The 21,642-nt window shown below is 40.9% G+C and overlaps 1 protein-coding gene and 1 pseudogene across 3 annotated transcripts in view; both read right to left on the bottom strand.

Annotated features, from left to right (window-relative positions):
• The window catches only part of PRUNE2 (prune homolog 2 with BCH domain), a 271,709-nt gene that overhangs the window by 223,260 nt on the left and 26,807 nt on the right, over positions 1-21,642 (bottom strand). The gene's annotated exons all lie outside the window — the stretch shown is intronic.
• LOC309823813 (ER membrane protein complex subunit 6-like) lies at positions 535-868 on the bottom strand (annotated as a pseudogene). Its single transcript has one exon. The product of its transcript is annotated as an ER membrane protein complex subunit 6-like (transcript).

Here is a 21,642-nt window from a genome sequence, read left to right as displayed (position 1 = left end):
CAGGATCAATATTGCAGATGAGTCGTCCAGTATGCAATATTGTTAAATTAAAATAAATGTATATATTTTAAAATATATTGACATCTTGATCTGTAGTAAAACAACAGGATTTTTTTTTTTTTTTGCGGTACGCGGGCCTCCCAGTGCTGTGGCCTCTCCCGTTGCGGAGCACAGGCTCAGGACGCGCAGGCTCAGCGGCCATGGCTCACAGGCCCAGCAGCTCTGCGGCATGTGGGATCTTCCCGGACCGGGGCACGAACCAGTGTCCCCTGCATCGGCAGGCGGACTCTCAACCACTGCACCACCAGAGAAGCCCTTTTTTTTTTTTTTTTTTTAAGGGTCTCACTTTTCATTTAATCTGAAGAACAGTACAGGTTCTTCGTCTTAAGATATAAATTATTTATAACGTTACAGGACAAGGGGCGACTCCAACAATTTTAAAACTTAGGTAAGTCTACCTGGTGTTAATTTCTGGCAACACTCCTCCCAATCTGTTTTTTGTTTTTTTTTTTTAAAGTCATCCCTGCCCACGTTTCAGTAGACGTGCCCCATGCCCTAGAGGAACGTCCAGAACAGGACATAGGTGAAGAGGCCTCCATGAGACTCCTGTAAAGAGAGGTCTTCGCGACTTAAAATATTTGTTCCACCTCCTTCCCGCCTTGAGAATTAAGAGCAGGGAGAGCAGGATGGAGGCGAGCAGGTAGAAGATGAAGCCGTAGAGGCCGGTGAGGCCGAGTTTGCCGGCCGTGGCCCCTGACAGCGCCGACACCGAGGTCCGGCAGTAATCCAGGACGGCGCCGTCGCCCCGCACAGCGGCCTCGCTGATGAACGGCGGCCCCTCCCGCTTGGCCACCACAGCGGCCATCGCACCCGCCCGGGCTCGGCCTCTGCTTTCTCGTGGAGCAACGCGGGGCTGCGGAGAGAACCAAGTTACAGGTGGCGCCCGGAGCGTGGCGAGTTGGGTTCGCGCCGCCCCTCCCCCTGGGGCTGCGGAGACCTCGCACCCCTCAGTCTCGGACCTTCGAAAGACGCTGAAAAGGCTGAGGGCTCGGGGTTGCTGGCGGCACATCTGCATTTCCCGCCCAGACTCGCCCAGTTACCTGGAACCCGGCAGCGGACGCAATAGCTCGGCGCTCCCTCAGACAGCCCGTGGTAGGGATTCCCACGGCGCCATCTTGCACTCAAACAACAGGATTTTAAAACGTTATAAACTCTCTGAAGATACTTACAACCACTGCCCTTCCATCACCATCTGTAGCTCCCATTCCTTCCTCTCCCAGCTTCCTTCCCTCGAGCTCATAAATTTATAGCTAGCTCACTTGTACTTTCTGAGGATTCGTCGAGGCTCAGTTCTTAACTCTCAAAGCCAGACTGCTTCCCCTGTGCAAGACCGTTAGATATTTTAGAGGTATCTAAAGAAATTTGCCTAAATGGAATTACACTCCATTACAACACAAACAAATGCATTAGGAAATCATATTACTGTAGACTGTTGTTCTTCCGAGAAGCTCGAAGGTCTAAGTAGACATTACCTCATTTCTCCTCCCATATCTCTTGTAAGGCAGACAGGAAGAAGATTAATAACACATTTTATGGGTCAATAGAGCCTGTGATAGGACCAGGATGGTTCCCAGAACCCATGATCCAGTACAAAGAGCCCTGTCTCTTCTGCCCTTCACCATCCACTCCACAATGCCATAATGACTTCAGCATCCACAGAATGAACAGGCATGGAGATGGAGGGAGAAAGAGAATGTTAAATATGCCTTCTAAATACAGCAAGGCTTCAGAAAATGATAGCATCAAAATGACCCCAAAGCTGACCTATCTGCTTTCTTGTCTAGGTTCAGTAACTCCTAGGCACGGCTCTGCATTCAACACTCAACTTGCAGGAAAGAAGACATGGGGGGAAATAAGAAGACTTGTGTGCCAATTCATTTCACAGCCCAAGCCAATCATTAATCAGAAAAAGAAAGGAGCTAAATAGGATTGTGAACCCAAACATGTTGGACCAATTTTCACAATTTGGGAATCTTCTAAAATTATGATTTATTCATCCTTCTCCATTTAAAGAGAAAAAAGCACATATCATCTTACAGATCAAGCTGTAGAAGATCCCAGTACAAATCTTGGAGGGTTACTTTTAGTGCCACATGCCCCTCTTCATGCTTTCTTGTTTGTCTTCTGATTCCCCCTTCTTCCCACACATCCAGTTCCCTGAGAGTCATGACTTCTTCTGGCTCCATTTACTGTGTCTACCATCTCCAGTCAATGCCCCAGCCCTCAGGCTCCAACACTATCTTCTCCCCAGCACCCACCTCCATCAAAATGTACCATTCTGTTGCCCATACTATCAGGGATCTATCTGCTCCTCCACTAGCAATTCCAATAGAGAGTCCATGCCAATGAGTACCCTTGGGTTAATGCGTTACCCACCAAGGTAACGTACTTTCATTTTAAAGAGACCTTCCAGAGATTATGCCACAATCTAAAAAGATGACCAGAAATTTCAGCCTGGCTGAAAATGTTGGACAAGAAAAAAGGGACCTCACAACAAGAAGGTACCTTTGGTGACTACCAATCAGCCTTAAAATAGTAGGCTCAACCTCAAAAAAATCTTAGATGTTCCAAAGTGCCTGATTTCTACCAAAACCCACTAAGATATAATTAGAGTGTAGCAAAAGTCAGATATCATAGTAACCAGGCCCAGATAGACTCCTGCCTGCTTGGAGGAATAAAACATGAAATTAGTTGTATCAATCTTAATATCTATGTCCCTTGACACAGTTCAAATTGGAGTTTAGAGTATTCACAAAGAAACAAATTATGCTCAAATAAAAGTGACATATGTACAATTTTATCAATTCAATTAATCATTGTCATTCAACTAATAAAACCCTGTTTGTGCCAGGCATCGCACTAAGTCCTGGGGATACAGCACTGAACCAAACAGACAAAGATCCCAGTCCCCGTGGCACTTTTATTTTAGTGCAAGGAGGTATAAAGAACCAGTAATTAGATTATGATGAATGGAAGAGGAGGGTGCCCTGGGATGAGGCTCACTGAGAAGGTGACATTTGAATAAAGACCCGAAGTGAAGAAGTGGGACCTCCAGTTATCTCAGGCCAAGGAAATAGCAGGTGCAAAGGTGAAAGCATGCCCAGGATGTTCAACAAATAATTATTACCTAGTGTATACATTCTCTAAATGTGACTTTGTAAACTCCTAGCCAGGAGTGAATAGATCTGGCAAGGAAATAGCCATCCCCTGGTATTGATACAAGCTCACCAAGGCTTAAGGAATCTCAGGAGACAGAAGATTCGTCGTTACTACCTACACCCAGTACTGAACAAGCCCAACACAAAATGGAATCTTGATAATGGGTTGAAATAGATACTACACTCAATTTATACTATACCCTACACTTCCGAGTAGATGGATAGAATCTTACTATAATCAATGTATAAAAGAAAACATATTGAATATGCCAGTATTCCGGATCACGATTTTAATATGCTTTCAAAGTGTAAATCTATACCTCACTAAAATGAGACTTCTTAATGAAGTTTACTTCTTACCTCTTTTTAAAAGCAGAGAAACACCTAAGCATTCAGATTCATCCGCCCGTGAAAGCAAACTGTACTTGTCAGGCAAAAGCACTTTCAAACACACCCACAGAAAACAGACCTGATCAGAAACAGCCTTGCCGTTAGCTCAGCCTCCTCCGTCAATTTTTTCATAACTCCACCCTCTGAGGAACAAGGCTGCTCCTGCCTGGAACTTTCACATCCGGAGCCCCACAGCTAACTTTTAGTGAACAAGCTCTTGCAATACAGCTATACTATGATTTCTCCATACCCAACCTACCCAACTCTCTTTTCCTAAAAACCCCAGGCAAATGTTTTCAAAAATAATGATTTGAAATGAATTTTGTTTCAAAAACGTTATAGGCAAAGCCTATGAAAGTTGGAGAGTCCCCTTCCTCGCACATTACAGCAGGGCACATTCTTTAGTCCCTCATCCTTAACCAAAAAGTGAAGACGCGAGAGAAGAAGCTGCTTGAATTTGTCGAATGGTATCTCCAAAGAAACCCAGGCACAGACAACAGTTGGCAATTGACTTGACTACTTCTAACTCCAAGTCAATGAGGGGTCTTCCTTCCTGAAGGCTGGCTCTGGGTGGCACAGAAAAGGGCCCGGTTCCTCCCCCAGAAAAACCCTGTGAATCTATGGCTGCCGTGATTCTAAATCAGTAGACTCACAGGATGGGCAAGAGGAAACCTTACATGCTGCTAATCCCTAGCAATCCCTATGTCCACGCCAGTCACAGTCACCAGGAAAGCCAGGAGTGGGGGCGGGGGGTGCATACGGAACCACAGCCAAATGAGCAGCAGGGACAAAGGGAGCTGTGGAGCTGCCCAGAGCAACCTGGTCTTCCAAAGGCGAGAACTATAAGTCTCTGATCAGCTCTGTCGGATATGGATAGTCACATCCTTTGTTCATTTGGTAAATGAATGAGATGCCTCTTGATATCGGCCTTGGGTTTGAGATGATGTCTGCAATTCCTGACCTGCTGCTGAACTTCTCATAATCTTATCATTACCTGGAAAAAGGCTGGGACCCAGAGGGAGCTAAATGCTGGAGGGAATAGCATGGCATCAATCGAAAGTTTAAAAAAACAAAGGAGAAAAAGCTTATCACTCTGTGCAAAGTCCCCAGAACACAGGGACTTTCCTCATCAACTGAAACTTTTGTATTTTATTCCTTATTTTTGTTTATTTTTCTGGTAAGAAAAGAAATACATGTCATTATAAAAAGTCAGACGCAACAAAAATTAATAAAACAAAGATAACAACTGTTGAATATTCCACATTTTAAATTTACGCATGTATATTTTCACATATACTTTACAAAAATGGGGTACTTCTACTATTTAGAGACTTCCTTTTTTCACTTAACAGTATACTATGGACCTTTTTCCATGACCAAAACTACAGTTATTCTTCATTCTTACTGGCTTAATGGTAGCAATTGTGTGGACACATCTGTATGTATGGAGGGGTGGTGGGGTTGGTATGTATATATAGAATTCCTGAAATTAGAATACATGCTTCTTCTTTAAATCTGCATGATATTGCCAAATAGGATACTCTGGCCCACTGGCCACCTAGTTTAGTCCAATTTCACTCTAATGGTTAATTAATAAACAATAAGAAGTGACTGGAGGCTGTAATTGATCTCTTCTGAGAGTTGTACCTCAGGTCATGTGTAAAAGCAAAAACATTTACCAGAATCTATAAATTCAGGACACAGACTTTTTATATTTAATTTTCTCATAAATGTCCAAATTTAATTGGTGACGTACTAGATGAATATAAAGCAATGAATTAGGAAAAGGCAAAAAGCTTTCAATGACGAAACTCAAATGATTTTGAGATAATTTAATTGTCTCACTTACTGATAAAATGAAAACCTAATCAACTCAGAGAAGTATATATTGTCTAGAGCCTCCCCACTCACCACCCTCCTAACCAACCCCAGTAATATTTTCCTTCAGCCTCTCTTTGCCATGCTGAAGAAGGCCCTCTTTTAGTATCTCTCATTTGGGAAAAATGAGGGATGAGAGTCGGTCTGAGCAAATTCAGCTATAAATGGCTCAGACCCTGTGCACCTGTATCCCTTCTAGACTGTCAAATGCAGAGGCCATTGTGGGTAGGCGGTCAGGGGGCAATAGCTAAACCCACCTATTGCCCAAGGCCCTTCTTGGGTGGGCATCTGGGTCCCCAGTTTCCTTGGGGTCAGGATCCTTTTAGTTGGGGCATCGGGTACTGGCTCAACCATCCTTTGTCTTTCTCAGCTGAATCCATCTTCCTCAGCCTGTTTGCTACCGATCTTGAAAACACAATGTTCTCAAAAGGAATGACTTCATATACGGTTGACATACTTCCTCTGGATCATAATAATGATTTGGGCTGGAACTGTTATTTTACTTACAGCATTTAATTTTTTTATATTTTTTTTGTTCAAGATTCCTTTACTGACAATGTCCTCAAAGGACAGTTTTGGGGGACAGCACCATTATTTTTCCTCCACAACTTCAACCAGAAAAGGTCAAGGATGGTCCTCCCAAATCCTTACCTTTCCTGAAAAGCCCCTTTAGGAATTGTCCTACATAGCTTCCTAAGATATTATCATTTTTCAGCCATTCCACTTTTGGGGGAACTGTGTCCATACATGTATTACCAACTGGATGGGGTAGCTCTTTACTTTCCTTTTGGTACTGCTTCCTTTCAGCTTGAGAAATCTGTCTGCCATGGTTTCATAGATTTTTATAATCTCTCAACCTTCCTCTTTTCAGACATAAGAGCTGTAGTCTTTTCCATCTAGCCTCATCTCTGACCTTCCGCTGTCTGTGCCCCTTTGCTATGCTTACACCTTGCTATGAACTGAATTGTGTACCCCCATAATGCATATGTCAAAGGCCTAACCCCCAATGTGATGGTATTTGGAAATGGGGTCTTTGAAAAATAATTGGGTATAGATTTAGTCATGAGGGTGGGGCCCTCAAGATGGAATTAGTGCTCTTATAAGACACCAGAGTGCTTGTGCTCTCTATCTCTCTATTTCTTTCTCTCTCTCTCCACCATGTGAGATCACAGGGAGAAGGAGGCTTTTGATAAGCCCAGATGATGGTTCTCACCAGAACCCAACCATGCTGACACTCTGATCTTGGACTTCCAGGCTTCAGAACTGTGAGAAATAAATTTCTGGTGTTTAACCCACCCAGTCCATGGTATTTTGTTATGGCAGCCCAAACTTACTAATACAGACCTCCAAATTGGACTCATTCCAAAATTTAAATCTACCTAGCAAATAACTGATCTTTAGAGAAAGCTTGGAAGAGCTTATTTTACTAAATGATTGATGTCAAAGGCAATACAAGGGTTTTAAAAACCAAACGAAAAAGAACACCCCTGCTACACACACATAGAAAACTACACCCACGTCACCTAAGGTTAATTTACTATCAAACATAGAAGTTAATTTATACCATCATAGTAATGTAAGTTACTTTATAAAATAATGTATGTTCATTGTAAAATATTTGGAAAATGTAGAAACACAAAGAAAAAAATCCTCAAGACCCAAAATAATCACTATGAACAAAACGTATTCCTTCCAACTTTGTTCTATACGTTTATGAGTGTTCTCTTTTGTAATACTGTGATCATATTATACCTAACATTTTATAGCTTCTCTCTTTCAACAACATTCTGAGTATTCTTTTAAAATTCTAAAACATAAATGTTGTGATGACCAGGAGTAATATGTGTTTGCTTTTGTAACCCCAGCTGCCCAGTCTATTGCTTTGCACATAGTAGGTGCTCAATAACCATTGAAAAAGTGAATAAGTAAATGAATAACTATGACATTTAATGGATGCAGTATTCATTAATAAGGATCATTATAAATTATTTACTCAGTTCCTTACTGTTGCAGATTTAAGTTAATTTTTTGATAATGTAAATAAGACTGCAGGGAATATTTGGAACATAGTATTTTTGTGCCCATCTCTAGTTATTTCTTCAGGATAAACTCCCAAATTTTACATTTCTGGGTCAAAGAATGTAGGTATTTTAACGCTCACCAGAAAAGTTGTAGAAATTTACATTTTCACCTACAGAAATACCTGATTTTCAAATCTTCAACTCTGTGTTTAAGCATTATCTTGTTGATAGGTAAAATGGTATCTTAATGTTGTATTTATTATAATTATAAGGGCTTTAGGTCATTTTTTCATACAGATACTAAACATTCCTATCTTCATACAGACATATTTTTTGTGAATTTTTCACTGTATATCCTTTTAGGATGTTTATCCTATTCTCACTGATGCATTAAAATACTATATTATTAACAAATTCAACTCTGGAAACATTAATGAGATATTACTTTGTTCTCTGGCCTTGGGCATCTACGGAACAGCTTGTTCAATAAGTTGCATTAAGTGTGCAGTAAGCATGAATTATTTAATATGATATTATCCTTTCAAGCACTAAAGAGTAATGGTAGACTCTTTACCATCTTTTCCTCAGTCTACCTACTGTGCTTTCTGAAAATGTTGCAATAATACAGGTCAGACTCTGCCTTGGTCTCTAGCTCTTGATCGGAATGCATTTACTTCTCTTATAATGAGCCTCATGTAAAAATGATAATGCAATTTAAATTTAAATCTAAGGTGCTGAATTTATCATTATTAAGTGTCTTTAAAAGTAGTGAAAATTTTGATAGACAACAGCACCAAAAAGAATGACAGAACTAAGATAATAGATCTTAAAAGTTCTCATCACAAAGAAAAAAAATTATAACTATGTATGGTGATGGATATTTAAATAAAAATAGATTTATTGTGGTGATCATTTCACTATATATTATATACAAATACAAATGATTCGATATACAAATATCAAATCATTATGCTGTATACCTGAGACTAATATAATGTTACATGTAAACAATATCCCAGTAAATATATACGTATAGCATGTGATTTAGCTACTTCAATTCTCTGGGAAAAAATGATAAAAGATAAACAACAGAGCAGGAGATAATATTTGCACCATCTTTCTATTAAAAGGGCAATATTCCTAACATACAAAAAGTTTATACACATTGATTTAGAAAAAGACAAATAACCAATGGAATAATCAGTAGAAGTATGAACAGGCAATTAACAGAAGAAAAATGAATAAATGAAAAGAAATTCAGCCTCATTAGTAGTCATGGAAATGCAAATTAGACCAAAAATAAAACGGTGTTTTTTTTTTTGGCCCATCACATTGGCAAAAAATTGAGAGTGCTAACATCCACCGCTGGTTAGATTGTAGGCAGCAGAAAGGAACACTACAACCAATGTGGGAATAATTTGACAGTATCCTTTAAAAGGCAGAATGTTCACACTTTTTTTTTTTTTTCCTCGGTACGCGGGCTTCTCACTGTTGTGGCCTCTCCCATTGTGGAGCACAGGCTCCGGACGCGCAGGCTCAGTGGCCATGGCTCACGGGCCCAGCCGCTCCGCGCCATGTGGGATCTCCCCGGACCGGGGCACGAACCCGTGTCCCCTGCATCGGCAGGCGGACTCTCAACCACTGCGCCACCAGGGAAGCCCTGTTCACACTTTTCGATCCAACTAATTTATTTCACTTCTAGGCATCTATTCTATAGAAATAAAATCACCAATAAATATGGATACTTTTAAAATTCCTTATTATAATTCAAAATCCATTCTTAAATATGGATATTCAATAAACTCCCAAAGAATGTTTATTGAAGCAGTATTTGTAATGGAAGCAAAAACAAAAAACAAGTAAGAAACAATGTCAATATATAACCAAGGAATCGTTGGGCAAATTATGGACTATCCATAAAGTAGAATCAAAGCAACTATTACCAAACAAATGAGTTAGATCACCATCTAATGACCTGGAAAGATGTACTCCAATATTTTTCCCACTACACCACATGGCTACTTCTTCCTTCCTGGGTCCTGCCTCTCAGAAGAAAAGCACGCTGTGGCTTCTGCTTGGGTGACAGTACTGTCTTGCTGACTGCAATAGGATCACCTACTAGCACATTATTGTAATGCAGATTTCTGAGCCCATCCTGATAGTCAGAATTAGTAAGTCTGTAGTAAAGTCTAAGAATACTATGACTTGTTTGGGAACCATGGCCTTAAAGAGAACCCAAGGTTAGCGCCCAGGGACCATCTGGCTTCTGTCAACTGCAGAATGTATCTGCATCTGGGTTTTGAAACGGGCTGCCGGAGGTGCTCTAGATTAAGTACAATTTCAGAGGGAATTACTGATGTTACATTACTTAGATTTACTCAAATCTAGAGTTAGAAAAGGGCTTGGGTTCACCCAGTTGAAACCCATCAATGGTTTCCAAAGTGAGGTTGTGGACCTCCAAGTAAGAGAAGAAACCATGTAAACTCTTGTTTACCTCATCCTTTAAAGTATTCCGTTTTTCTAAAAATATACAATGTGCCTTATATGCTAGTCAATTAATACATGAACAGAATTCAGAAATAAATGTATGTCCTCAGAGAATGAACTCAAAAGACTTTTACTAATGCTGTTGTACAACCAAAAAATGTTAGAGACCATTTTTTTTATAGATGAGAAACTACGAACTGAGAGATAAAGAGCAGAGGTAAGTAACTGTATCCCCCATCTAAAGTCCATCATGGCCCAATATTCTACTTCTGCTGTGTATTACAGCAAAACAAAAGTCAACCACACAAATGAAAATAAACAGTAACTCTCTTCATTTACTGGCATGTGCAATCTTTAGTTCCTAGTCACCCATGCATTTGGGGGTCAGCTATTCAATATCAGAGATCCAGTTCTACTAGATCAATGGTTCCTTGCAAGTCCTGGCCACATCCTGAACTTGGTATCCCCCAGAGTTCCTAAGGCAGTGAGTGTTCTGCACACAGCTGATGCTCAAATCAACATTTGCTAGTGAAAACAATGATTGGATATAACAGTTGGGCAGAAGAGGGTTTTCAATTTTTAGATCCTTTGTCACGCTCTTATGAAATAACAGTACTATGGACTAACACTTTGTTAATAGCCCAAAAGTTAAAAATTGTATTACAGGCTGCAAGTAATCATCCCTCTCTCAAGCTTAACAGATTCTCATTTCGTGGTAGGGTCTCTCTCTGAATCTCTATACACACACACACACGCACACACACCCCAGAGTATGACGACACGTGCATTCTGCCTACCTCATGGCATAAAGTTCAAAACAAAGCTTTAAAATGATTTTATATAGTGACAGATTATATGACTATTATTCATCACATATTACTTATCACATATTTTCCCCTTTCCTCTTCTGAATCTATTCCACATTCTAAATTATTCATTATTCTGAAGACGTAACTGTTGTAATAATTTTCTTTTTGATGTCTCAAGCAGTGGAAGGTAGTCCACTGTGGAACTCTGTCAAAACATGACTTGCTATTAGTGGTGTGCGTCAAACGGGCCCAATGCTGGGCCCTGATCCGTTAACCCCCATGGAAGGGTTTAACTGTAATTAGCTACCAGGTGTTACTCCGCTGTGGCCCCAGCACTTAAAGTGGTTAATGGATGTCCAGTGTACAATAATTTTAAAATTCCGGTTTACATGGTTTCAAGACAAAAGGGTATTTATTGTATTAGCAATCAGAGCTCGTGGGTTGCTGCCCCAAAGCATATTTTTCTAAGGAATTCTAAAACTTCATATAGTGCTTTTACCTATTTTGCAGTTACATCATATCCCTTTCAGTTGACAAAATGTGGAGAATGTGTCATAAAGTTCAAATTACTTCCTATTGTCTATTCATAAATAGGATAACGATAAGACATACAACTGCTTTCCCCAAAGGTTGTTAAGTGTTCAAATCTAGAATGTCCTTTTCATCAAATGCTGATAATTTCTCAAGCCGGGAGATGAATGTGTGACGTTTTCTTGGGCTCCTCTGTGGTGTGCGCTTAAAAACATAAATAATTAAAAGTAACTCTGAGAGACGAAGACAAGAAAGCAAAGAGGCTTACAAGAAAGAAGGAGAGAAAGGAAAGAAAAAAAGAAAGAGAGGGACGGAGGGAGGGAAAGCAAGAGAGAAGGAAGGATGAGGGAGGGAGGAAGGAGGGATGAAGGGAGAGAAAGCCCTTTTCACCAGGTCTTGGGAAAAGCCTGGGCCCTTGAGTGCACACTCTGGGTAGCTAGTCAGAGCATGTCTTGGTTTCCATCCTTAGAGGTGAATCAGCACTTAGACTTGTACTCGGTAAAAATACTCAACTAAATATCGATTGAAAGGATGGACTAAAGCAATAAATAAGAAGCCCAAATTCTGAGCTCGCGGGCAGCTAAAGCCTGGATTGCGACCAGAACAGCACGACCAGGAAGATGGTTTGTCTCCCTCCTCCTGTACCCTTCACCTCCCTCATCTACCACCCAGTACCCTCCCACGAACACTCACACATGTCCCATGCCCTGTGGGACATTCTTTTTTATCTTTGTCTTATGGGGAGGGGCTGGAGAAGAACAGCAGCGTTTATGATACCATCCAGGCACAACAAAGGAAAATCAAACCCTCTTGGACCCGGAAAAGCCAATCCGTAGCACCCTGACATGCTTCCAACGGAATCTTCTGTGATGTAATTGAACAAAGAAAATGTTCTCAGTGGAACTAGGATTTAGGGCTAAATCAGCGAGACGTCCCAGGGCTGTAAGGTTAACTTAGTATCAGGAAAATTACTGGAGAGAAATAAAAAACGGAGAGCCTTCCCTTTGCTTTTCTTTTTGTGGGCTTGCTTTTTTCCCCCTTCATCTTGGCGGCTTTATGTTATTCCTACGCTCCTACGTGCACGTTATCTGAATGTTCACCCTGGCGGCAATAAGTCAAAAACAATTTTTAAAAGGTGGACAGATAGCCCCCAATTGTGATTTCAATCATGATTCACTAGAGCACTCAGACCTGCTTCCATGCTTTTTACTTTCCTCATCCATGGAAAAAAGAAATGCACTTTGAACACAAGGTGGACGTAAATGGGAAGGGGGGTTCTTTAATAACTTTTTAATCAACATATCACGGGAAAACTAAGGATGACATTTAGTAAATATATAACCTGCACTAAGTGTTTCTGTAAAACTTCTGTAGTAAATAACTTATATCAAGCGCAGAGGGAAAATATCCAAAATAACAAAAGGTATGATGACCTTTGAACGACTTCGCTTTACCTGTCATTTTCTATCCATCCAAACACAGTCTCGAGGCTCTCTGCTAAGAATATAGAACCTTCTGAAAAAGAGGATGTACGTCTGTGTGTAGACAGGTGTTGCTGGGTTCTGTAGCAGATGTCCACACACACTCTCAGGCCTGTTCCATTTGATCAAGTCCATCAATACGAATAACCCCTTGAATGAGGTGCATATGGGAATAAGGAGGAAGTGACCTTACTGTTAACACCTATGTAGAAACTGAGAAGCTAAATAGCCACCCCCTTCCCCAACAGCTGCACTAGAGGATGGACATGGACTGAGGGAATTCTATAAAATGGAAGTCCCCCCATCTGGGTCATTGACACAATCTCTGCTGGAACAACTCACAGAAGCATCTCTAGGATAAAGCAATTTGTCCAGGGATGGGCAACACCCAAACCACTGAGCTTCGAAACACAAAATCAATCAGAAAAAAAAAAAAGATGAGAAAGCTATGCTTATGTTACTACTTCTCAAATTTGCCCTAAAGATTAATATTTAGTAATAGCCCTAATTTTTGTTGCTATCTTTCTCACCTTTAAAGTTGTTATAAGTTGTAGGAATTTACTTTTTTCCTTGATTAAAAGTATTTCCTTTTTTACTGGAAACATGGTGATTCATAAGTATTTTAATTTTTCTTTAATTGATCTTTATGGAAAAGAAAAAATAGCCTTCTCAGCTCTACACTAAGTTCCCAGAACTTTCTTTTGTGAGCCTTCCCTCAGATCAGGTCCTCTTAACTGTGTCGCCTCTTTCAAAGCCAGCCGCTGTATGGCGCAGGCTGTCCGGATCCTTTAATTATTTCTTCTCCCTCAGACTGGGAGGGCTGAAGCTAATTAGTCAGGTTTTTTCTCTCCATGATCAAGCCAAGATGCGCTCAGAAGACTTTTCCCAGAAGCTTTGCTTTTCTGCAGTCAGCTTTTTGTTGTCATAAGGAAGATCTATTGCTTTAATACTCACGCGAGCAAACGTCTGTATTTGGAATGGACGTCAGGCAGGTGACACCACACACCTGGCATGTCTGAAACCTTCTCAGACATGACAGTAATGAACAGATAAGCGGCTAGAAGCCGGCAGGAGGAGAAGATGCATTTCCAGCAAGATGCAGTTATGCAGGTTCACAGGGACATGTACTAGAGATATGCAGAGCAATGACTGTACTTTGCAAAGATGACAGTTTTTAATGATGCCGTTATTCAGTACACTGTGTGTTTTTCAGTGACAGAAGAACCCTCACCTTCCAAGTGACCTCTCATTCTCTCTCACTGTCTCTCAATATTTTGCAAAATAGAAAACCCTTTTCAAACCTAAACAGTACCTGGCACAGAGTAATTGGGTATTCAATAAAGATTTATTAAAATACGTGTCTGGTGACACAGCATAGTGCCGTAGGATACAGATGTAGATGAAGACAGATATTAAAACATGTGCATGTGTATTATTTCATATGTTTTAAAAGCATAAACATGTTAACATTAACTAAGTATCACCCTCTGACAACAAGCTTTTCCAGTGAAAAGTTTCCGGTTTTCTAAGCGTCAGATCCTTCCAACCCTGGGATAACATGATTTTATGATTCTAAGTACTAAATAACCTATGTTTCAGTTGCCCAGACATTTTCCCTTTGCTCTCTTCTGTTGAGAGAATTGCCCGGACTCTCCAAACATAGCCCCTCAATATAGAAAGATTTCAATATATCCATTTGAATTTTACTTTTGCCATTTAAAGGTGCATCATCAACTGAATAGATTATGATAAAGTTACCTTTAATACAAAATATTTGAACAAAGTTTTCTGCCTTGTTATTTTAAATAATCATGTAAAAAAAGAAAGGTGTTATGTTAGAGGAAGATTTCGTTATTTTAATTTTTAAATAGGTGTCACATTGAACTTTCAATTAAAAATATATATCCAAAGAATGACAAATGAGGAAGGTTTAAAAATATTATGGCAACCTTAACAATACGAAATAAAAATGCATCAGACTGCCAAATCTTTCACCATAATAAATAGCTGTAATATGGATGACATCAGCTTTTAAAATTTTTCACTCACCCTGTAAAATAAATCTTTGTTCATTTTGGGCTTGTGGCTATATTCAATGATGAATTATGTACAGCTTTTAATTAAAGACTCAAATTTTCTTACCATTTTATTTTCCTTAAGAGAGTACTCTTTCTGAGTAATTTCTTTAGCAGAAGTTTAAAAATTCAATAACAACTAGAATATTACATCCTAATTTCTTAATACTGTGGTGTCTGCTCTGAAAATTCCAAATATTTGAAACTATTAGTAACCTAACACTTATGACAACTGCAAACCCACTGTCCTATGCATAGATGTGAAGCTTTTGGAGGTACTGACGTAGAAGCAAATAGTCTTATTAGAAATACTTGTCAGTTACTCACCAGACAACAATTGGAGAAGTGAATCTATGGTTTGAAGACCCAAAGGAGTAATAGCATTTTAGCAGTGACCTTGAACTCATTAAGAAAGTATTGTTTGGATAAAGAAGATGTGGCACATATATACAATGGAATATTACTCAGCCATAAAAAGAAACGAAATTGAGCTATTTGTAATGAGGTGGATGGACCTAGAGTCTGTCATACAGAGTGAAGTAAGTCAGAAAGAGAAAGACAAATACCATATGCTAACACATATATATGGAATTCAAGAAAAAAAAATGTCATGAAGAACCTAGGGGTAAGACAGGAATAAAGACACAAACCTACTAGAGAATGGACTTGAGGATATGGGGAGGGAGAAGGGTAAGCTGTGACAAAGCGAGAGAGAGACATGGACATATATACACTACAAAACGTAAGTTAGATAGCTAGTGGGAAGCAGCCGCATAGCACAGTGAGATCAGCTCGGTGCTTTGTGACCGCCTGGAGGGGTGGCATAGGGAGGGTGGGAGGGAGGGAGATGCAAGAGTGAAGAGATGTGGGAACATATGTATATGTAAAACTGATTCACTTTGTTATGAAGCAGAAACTAACACACCATTGTATTGCAATTATACTCCAATAAAGATGTAAAAAGAAAGTATTGTTTATCTTCACAAATCAAAGTCCTGCCCTGTGCTCCCCTCCCAAGTTTTGTTGTTATTGGTTTGTTTGACTCTATTTCAGAAGGTTATAGCAACTAAGAGCCCTTAGATCATAAAACACACAAGTTTTCATCAAAGGAAGAACAGAGAGCAAGACTCCCCAACACGTGTGTGCACGCGGGCATGTGTGTGTGTGACTTCTGAATTCACTCATGTCTTGAGATCTTTAGAATCTCAGGGTGGAAAAATGGAGAGAAGATGCTTTTTAAAAATCCTTGATAGTTAAGCTTCTGGATGTTGTGGTAGGAGAGTGCTGGTAGTAAAATGTGGGATGGGGGCAAGAAAAGATGGAGAGAATGCGGGACCATTGATGGGGAGGTGGTCCTCTCTTCCCACTCTCTTGGTGAGCAAACCCCAGCTAACTGGGGAGAGAAACTCAAGTGGCAACAACCAGTTAGTAACAACGGTGACAGCAGAGAGCACCTCACTGTCTCACAACCCCAGGGGGGCGCCATTCACATCCCATGGAGCTGTGCCCAGGGGATGCCATTCACGTGCATTCCAAGTGAATGGTGCCTCCAGGGCAACTGCTGAGCCACTGCTGTGGTTTCTCTGATCCTGGCATCATTTCACAAAATTCTCAGAATCCTGGGTGAGAGATCCTTTAGCATCCCCAAGTTAAGTCTGGTGCACAGAGACTGCCGGAGGTAACTGCCCCAGGACGGGAATTGCCAAAGGTGTGCATCTGACCGCTTCCCTGCCTGTGGGCTGACAACAGCGCGGACTGTTTCTAGTAATCCAGTGCCTCCAAGGCTCTGTACAGTCCTGCCTTCCTCTACCTCCTACAGGCTGTTTCATACATGTTTTTAAAATTATCCGGGTTAACTTTTTATCATCCTGGGGCAAATGGAACAAACATGAATTACTATGGTAATATGGTATTTGGTAATTATGATATAGGTAATGCCATTGTAAGAAATGAAAACAATAAACCTTTATACAGATTAGCACAGACAATGGCATATTTAGAAAGCTTCCATTGTTTGGCCCTACCTGGCAACAATGGACACTAGGCCATGTCCACCACAGTCCTTGCCAACTGGAAGGTGGTCCTTCAGAGAACTGACCCTTACTTGCAGCCGTCTCCACTGAGAGCACAGCATCAGCCAGCCCCGCCACTGAGGCGTCTTCAGGGGCATATTCCAGACCCTTCTCTCAGCCCACCCTTCCTGAGTTTCTCCCCAGCTTCTTGCCCCTCCATGAGCTCTTAGGAAAGTCCCTCCTTCTAGAGAATGGGGGAGGGGAACAGGGCAATGAGGTCCAAAAAACAGTCTGTTTTCATTTCTCTGGCACCCTGCTACAAAAACAGTGGGGTTCTTCCTACATTACAGGTCACTGAAAAACAGTGTGTGGGCACAGAGGACAGGAGCATTAACTGCCCCAAAGTGTCAAGAAACTTCTCGAGAAGGTCCTTCGTCCAGAAAGGAGAGGTGAGAGATTCCCAGGCTGAGAAGTAGCAGGAGCCTCTACCGTTCTTTCCATGCGAGATTCTCATTAAGTCAAAAACCACTGGACACAATGTTTATGGGAAGCATACACACACACGCACACACACGCACGCACGCACGCACCTACAAGCTCCTTCTTGGACGCAGACTCAGGTGAAATGAGAGTTTACAGGTGAAATGGCATGATGTCTGTGATTTGCTCTCACATACCCCCAGGAAACAAAACTGTACATGTACGGCGTGGAAACAGATGAAACAGAATGGCAAAGCATTGGTAATTATTGAAGATAACTGTTATGGGTTGAGTTTCATCCCCTCAAAATTCCTACGTTGGGGTTCTAAAACTCCAGTGCCTCAGAACTTACTTGGAAATGGGGTTGTTGCAGATGTAATTAGTTAAGCTGGATGAGGTCATTAGGGTGGGCCCTAATCCAATATGACCGTGTCCTTGTAAAAAGGGGAAATCGGGACACAGAGACACGATAGAGGGAAGATGATATGAAGACACAGGGAGAAGGCTGTCTACGAGCCAAAGAACAAATGAGACCATGAGAAGTCAGGAGACAGCCCAGGAACAGATCCTTCCTTCCCTCGTGCCTTTAGAGGGAGCATAGCCCTGGGACACCTAGATCTCAGACTTCTAGCCTCCAGAACTGTCAGGCACTAAATTTCTGTTGTTTTAAGCCACTCAGTTTTTGGTACTTTGTTTTGGCAGCCTGGGAAACTAGCACACTAAGTCCTAGGTCCATGGAGGGTTCATTATTCAATACTTTCCATTTTTGTATATGTTTGAAATTTTCCATAATACAAAGGTTGAAAACAAGAAGGCTTGTACATAGTCTCAAAAATACGAATAATTCAGCTGTACTCTGCTACAGCACTCCCTGAGGAAACCACGCAAGTGCCAAAGTAGCTCAGATATCCAAAAATAAAGCTGGTCCCCTCTTCAATCCATGAGTCTAATTTCACATCTGTAACCCCTTTTTAAGGAATTGCTGGTGAATCTCCCACACAAGGCGCCAGAGAGCTCTGCCTTGCCTCTTGGGCTCCAAACAGTGCACCCTCCTCTGAAGCAAAACTGCAGGCTGTCTTGCAGTGCCTTTGAAACTGCACATGAGGCAAGGCAGGGGAAGGCATCTTGCAGCATAGATCCACAGTGAAATCTTTTGTGAATTAGTTTTCTGCCAATTGTGCACAGGCTACCGGATACACTATATTGACGGCATTTAACAATCGGTGGGCAGGTTAAGAAAAAGTACACCGGGAAGTGCATTAAATAACCTCATAATCACGTTTAAAGGCCAAGTGAACCAGGGCCACTACTAGTACTAAAATACATGATAACAAAAGCAGTCAGCATTTTCCATACCATATGCTTGTAAATGTTATTCTGCAGGGAACCAATTAAAACTATGGAATACTTAGAACACAGACATATGGAACAAAACAGGGCAACTTATCTTGTCACCATGGTGCTTGCTCAGGACATCTATTAAGGAGATGTAATCCTGAATTATTAGTACCAATAAATGCTATCTTAATTATGACTACCAAAAGGCAACACCAGCAAGTAAAGCTTCTGATTTGGTTGTGGCCTCATTTAGAGTTTTAAATGGAAGGAGAACCTGCTGCCTCCAGAGTCGCATGAAGTACCGATTGCATTAAACATCAAAAATATAATCACTGCAGCAAACTGTTCGTCAGGCTGGGTCTCAGTTGTCTCACCTGTTACACTGGGAAAATAACAATAATAACGTTCTTCAAAATTCACAGGATTCCGAGGAAAACCATTTAAAAAGTGGAGGTGAAAGAACATTGGGAAGTATAATGCTTTGGACCAGTGTCGAGTATTTTTTTATTGTTACTGATGGAGAGAAGACAGGCATATAACACAAGCAATTATCAAGATTGACCGTGATAGCCATTACGTTAAAAATCTAGAGAGCTTTATTAAGTTTTCCTGACGTTACAAAGGACTGAAATGAAATCGATTTTTAAAATGTGAGTTACATTCCTAGGTCAGTCTAATAGGTAAAAGACAGTCGACATTTTCCATCCTGTCGCTGGAGCCTCATTTGGCGTTACTGCTTAATTTAGAATTAACGTTTAAAGGTACCAGACATATAAATTCTAGTAAGATGGTTCGAACGTCATAGGAATAATGCTAGAACTGCAGACTCAAGCAATACCTCAGATACAGTGTATGCAAGAAATATAAAAGGAGAGATTAAGGAAAAGAGTAAAAAGAGCTTAGAGCTGAAGGAGCGTATTAACTATCACAAGACGAGATCAGAAAGAGGGGTTGGGGGGAGTACTGTAGTGCCTGGGGGGACTGCATTAATTAATAATAAATTAACACCAAAATGTCTGTAACCAATTTCGAAACACTAATTCCACATGCATACAATCTATTTTCATCATCTGGGTAAGTCCCAAACCTAGCAACATGCTGTGCATATAGTGAAGAGGTGCTCAACAAATGTTTATAAATAAATGAATGAGGAACGTGGGCATAGGGGCTCCCCCAACACTTAAGCCGTCTCACTGCTAACCATCCTTCTTTCTTACCTACATCCCTCTGACAAATATCTCAAACGGGAGAACATCAAAATCACAGGGTGGCGCAAGAGGCATGAAGAAGGACGTTTAAAAACGCACAGCCTTGGCCCATCTGCTATATTCCCATCAGGTAGATCTGAAGTGGGGCCCAGGTGCCTTGTGTTCTCAGCAAGCTCCCCAAGTGAAAGTGATGCACATCGAAATTTAAGAACCATGGCTCTATGACATATTAATTCTAGAAATTCCTATTTTCCATGAGGTAGAAGGAATCACTTCCGTAAGTCTGCTTGCAAAACCTGTTTCAAGAGAAATGATTCACTTAGACACAGAAGGGGTAGTCTTGGGTTTTAGAAAAAAAAACTATTTAAATGGTTAAATGGAAATAAAAAGACACAGTTAATACTCAGAACTCAAAACCTCTTTGCATTTGACGGAGGTGAATTACAGAGAACTGTCCAAGACACTTCTATAAATGCAAGGAATAGCTTGTTCTGTTGACGAATGTGAGCACCCCACGTCCCGGACCCACACCGCCAGAGAGACTGGGGACGGGGCTCCTCCTGGATACATCACTGCCTGTCTCTGGGGCCAGTTTCCCTTGGACTTTTCAGGACACTTCCACAGCAGGCAATGGGTGATGCCGATTCCACGGACACACCTACATGAACGACTGCCTTTTTTAACATTTAAATTTAATTTTTATTTTACACTGGTATATAGTTGATTTACAGTGTTGTGTTCGTTTCAGGTGTAAGCAAAGTGGTTCAGTTATACATATACATCTATCCATTCTTTTTCAGATTCTTCTCCCATGTGGGTTATTACAGAATATTGAGTAGAGTTCCCTGTGCTATATAGTAGGGCCTTGATTATCTGTTGTATATGTAGTAGTGTGTAACTTAGAAAACAAACTTATGGTTACCGAAGGGAAAAGGTGGGAGGGAGGGATAAATTAGGAGTTGGGGATTAACAACTGCCTTTTAAAGTTTCACTCTCCTTCCTTTGCTCTATCTCCCCTTGCTGTGCTACGCAGGGCTCCTCCCCTCACGCACAGACATACCTTTTACACTTAGCAGTGGTGGGTGGTGGTGAGGCGGGGAAACGATCCCCACCATTTTTAGTGAAATTGACAAAGAGATCCTCAGGGCCTGCCAATCATTCTAGGGCTTCTGTTTCTAATACTGCTGCTACCCAAACGTGCCACTTTACACACTAGTTTACAAATAACCATTGGATCTTGGAAGTGACTCATACCCATGAGAAAGTTTTATAAATGATTACCCCAATGCCTGCCATCTCCAGAATTGTGGTGACTGCAGAGAAATGCTAGTCAAACTACATTACATGAAATATTGTTAGGCATGAATTTAATACAGGTTGACACGTTTGAAAGAAAGTTGTCTCCTCAGGACACCACAGGATACAACATGCTTTTAGGTAAAGAAGCAGGAGACGCAGGGTACTGATCCTAACTCTACTACTAACTAGCTGTGAGCCTCGTTCCAGCACTCCTGTCTTCTCAGCATCAGATTCTTCATCTCTAAGATAAGGAGGTTGCACCACATGATCATTAAGATTCCTTTCAGCTTTAACGCTCTAGAAGAAGTCCACAAAAGAAGATAGGTGTGTAAGAGGGATCCCAGGGGGACTCGCATTTTAAAAGAGAACCTATATATTTTTCTTTTTCTTTTTCTTTTTTTTTTTGCGGTACACG

Source organism: Grampus griseus, assembly GCF_964374135.1.
Source record: "Grampus griseus genome assembly, chromosome: 6".
NCBI classification, from domain to species: Eukaryota; Metazoa; Chordata; class Mammalia; order Artiodactyla; family Delphinidae; genus Grampus; species Grampus griseus.
The sequence above is the reverse complement of the archived record's forward strand: the minus strand, read 5'-3'. Positions and strand labels throughout refer to the sequence as shown.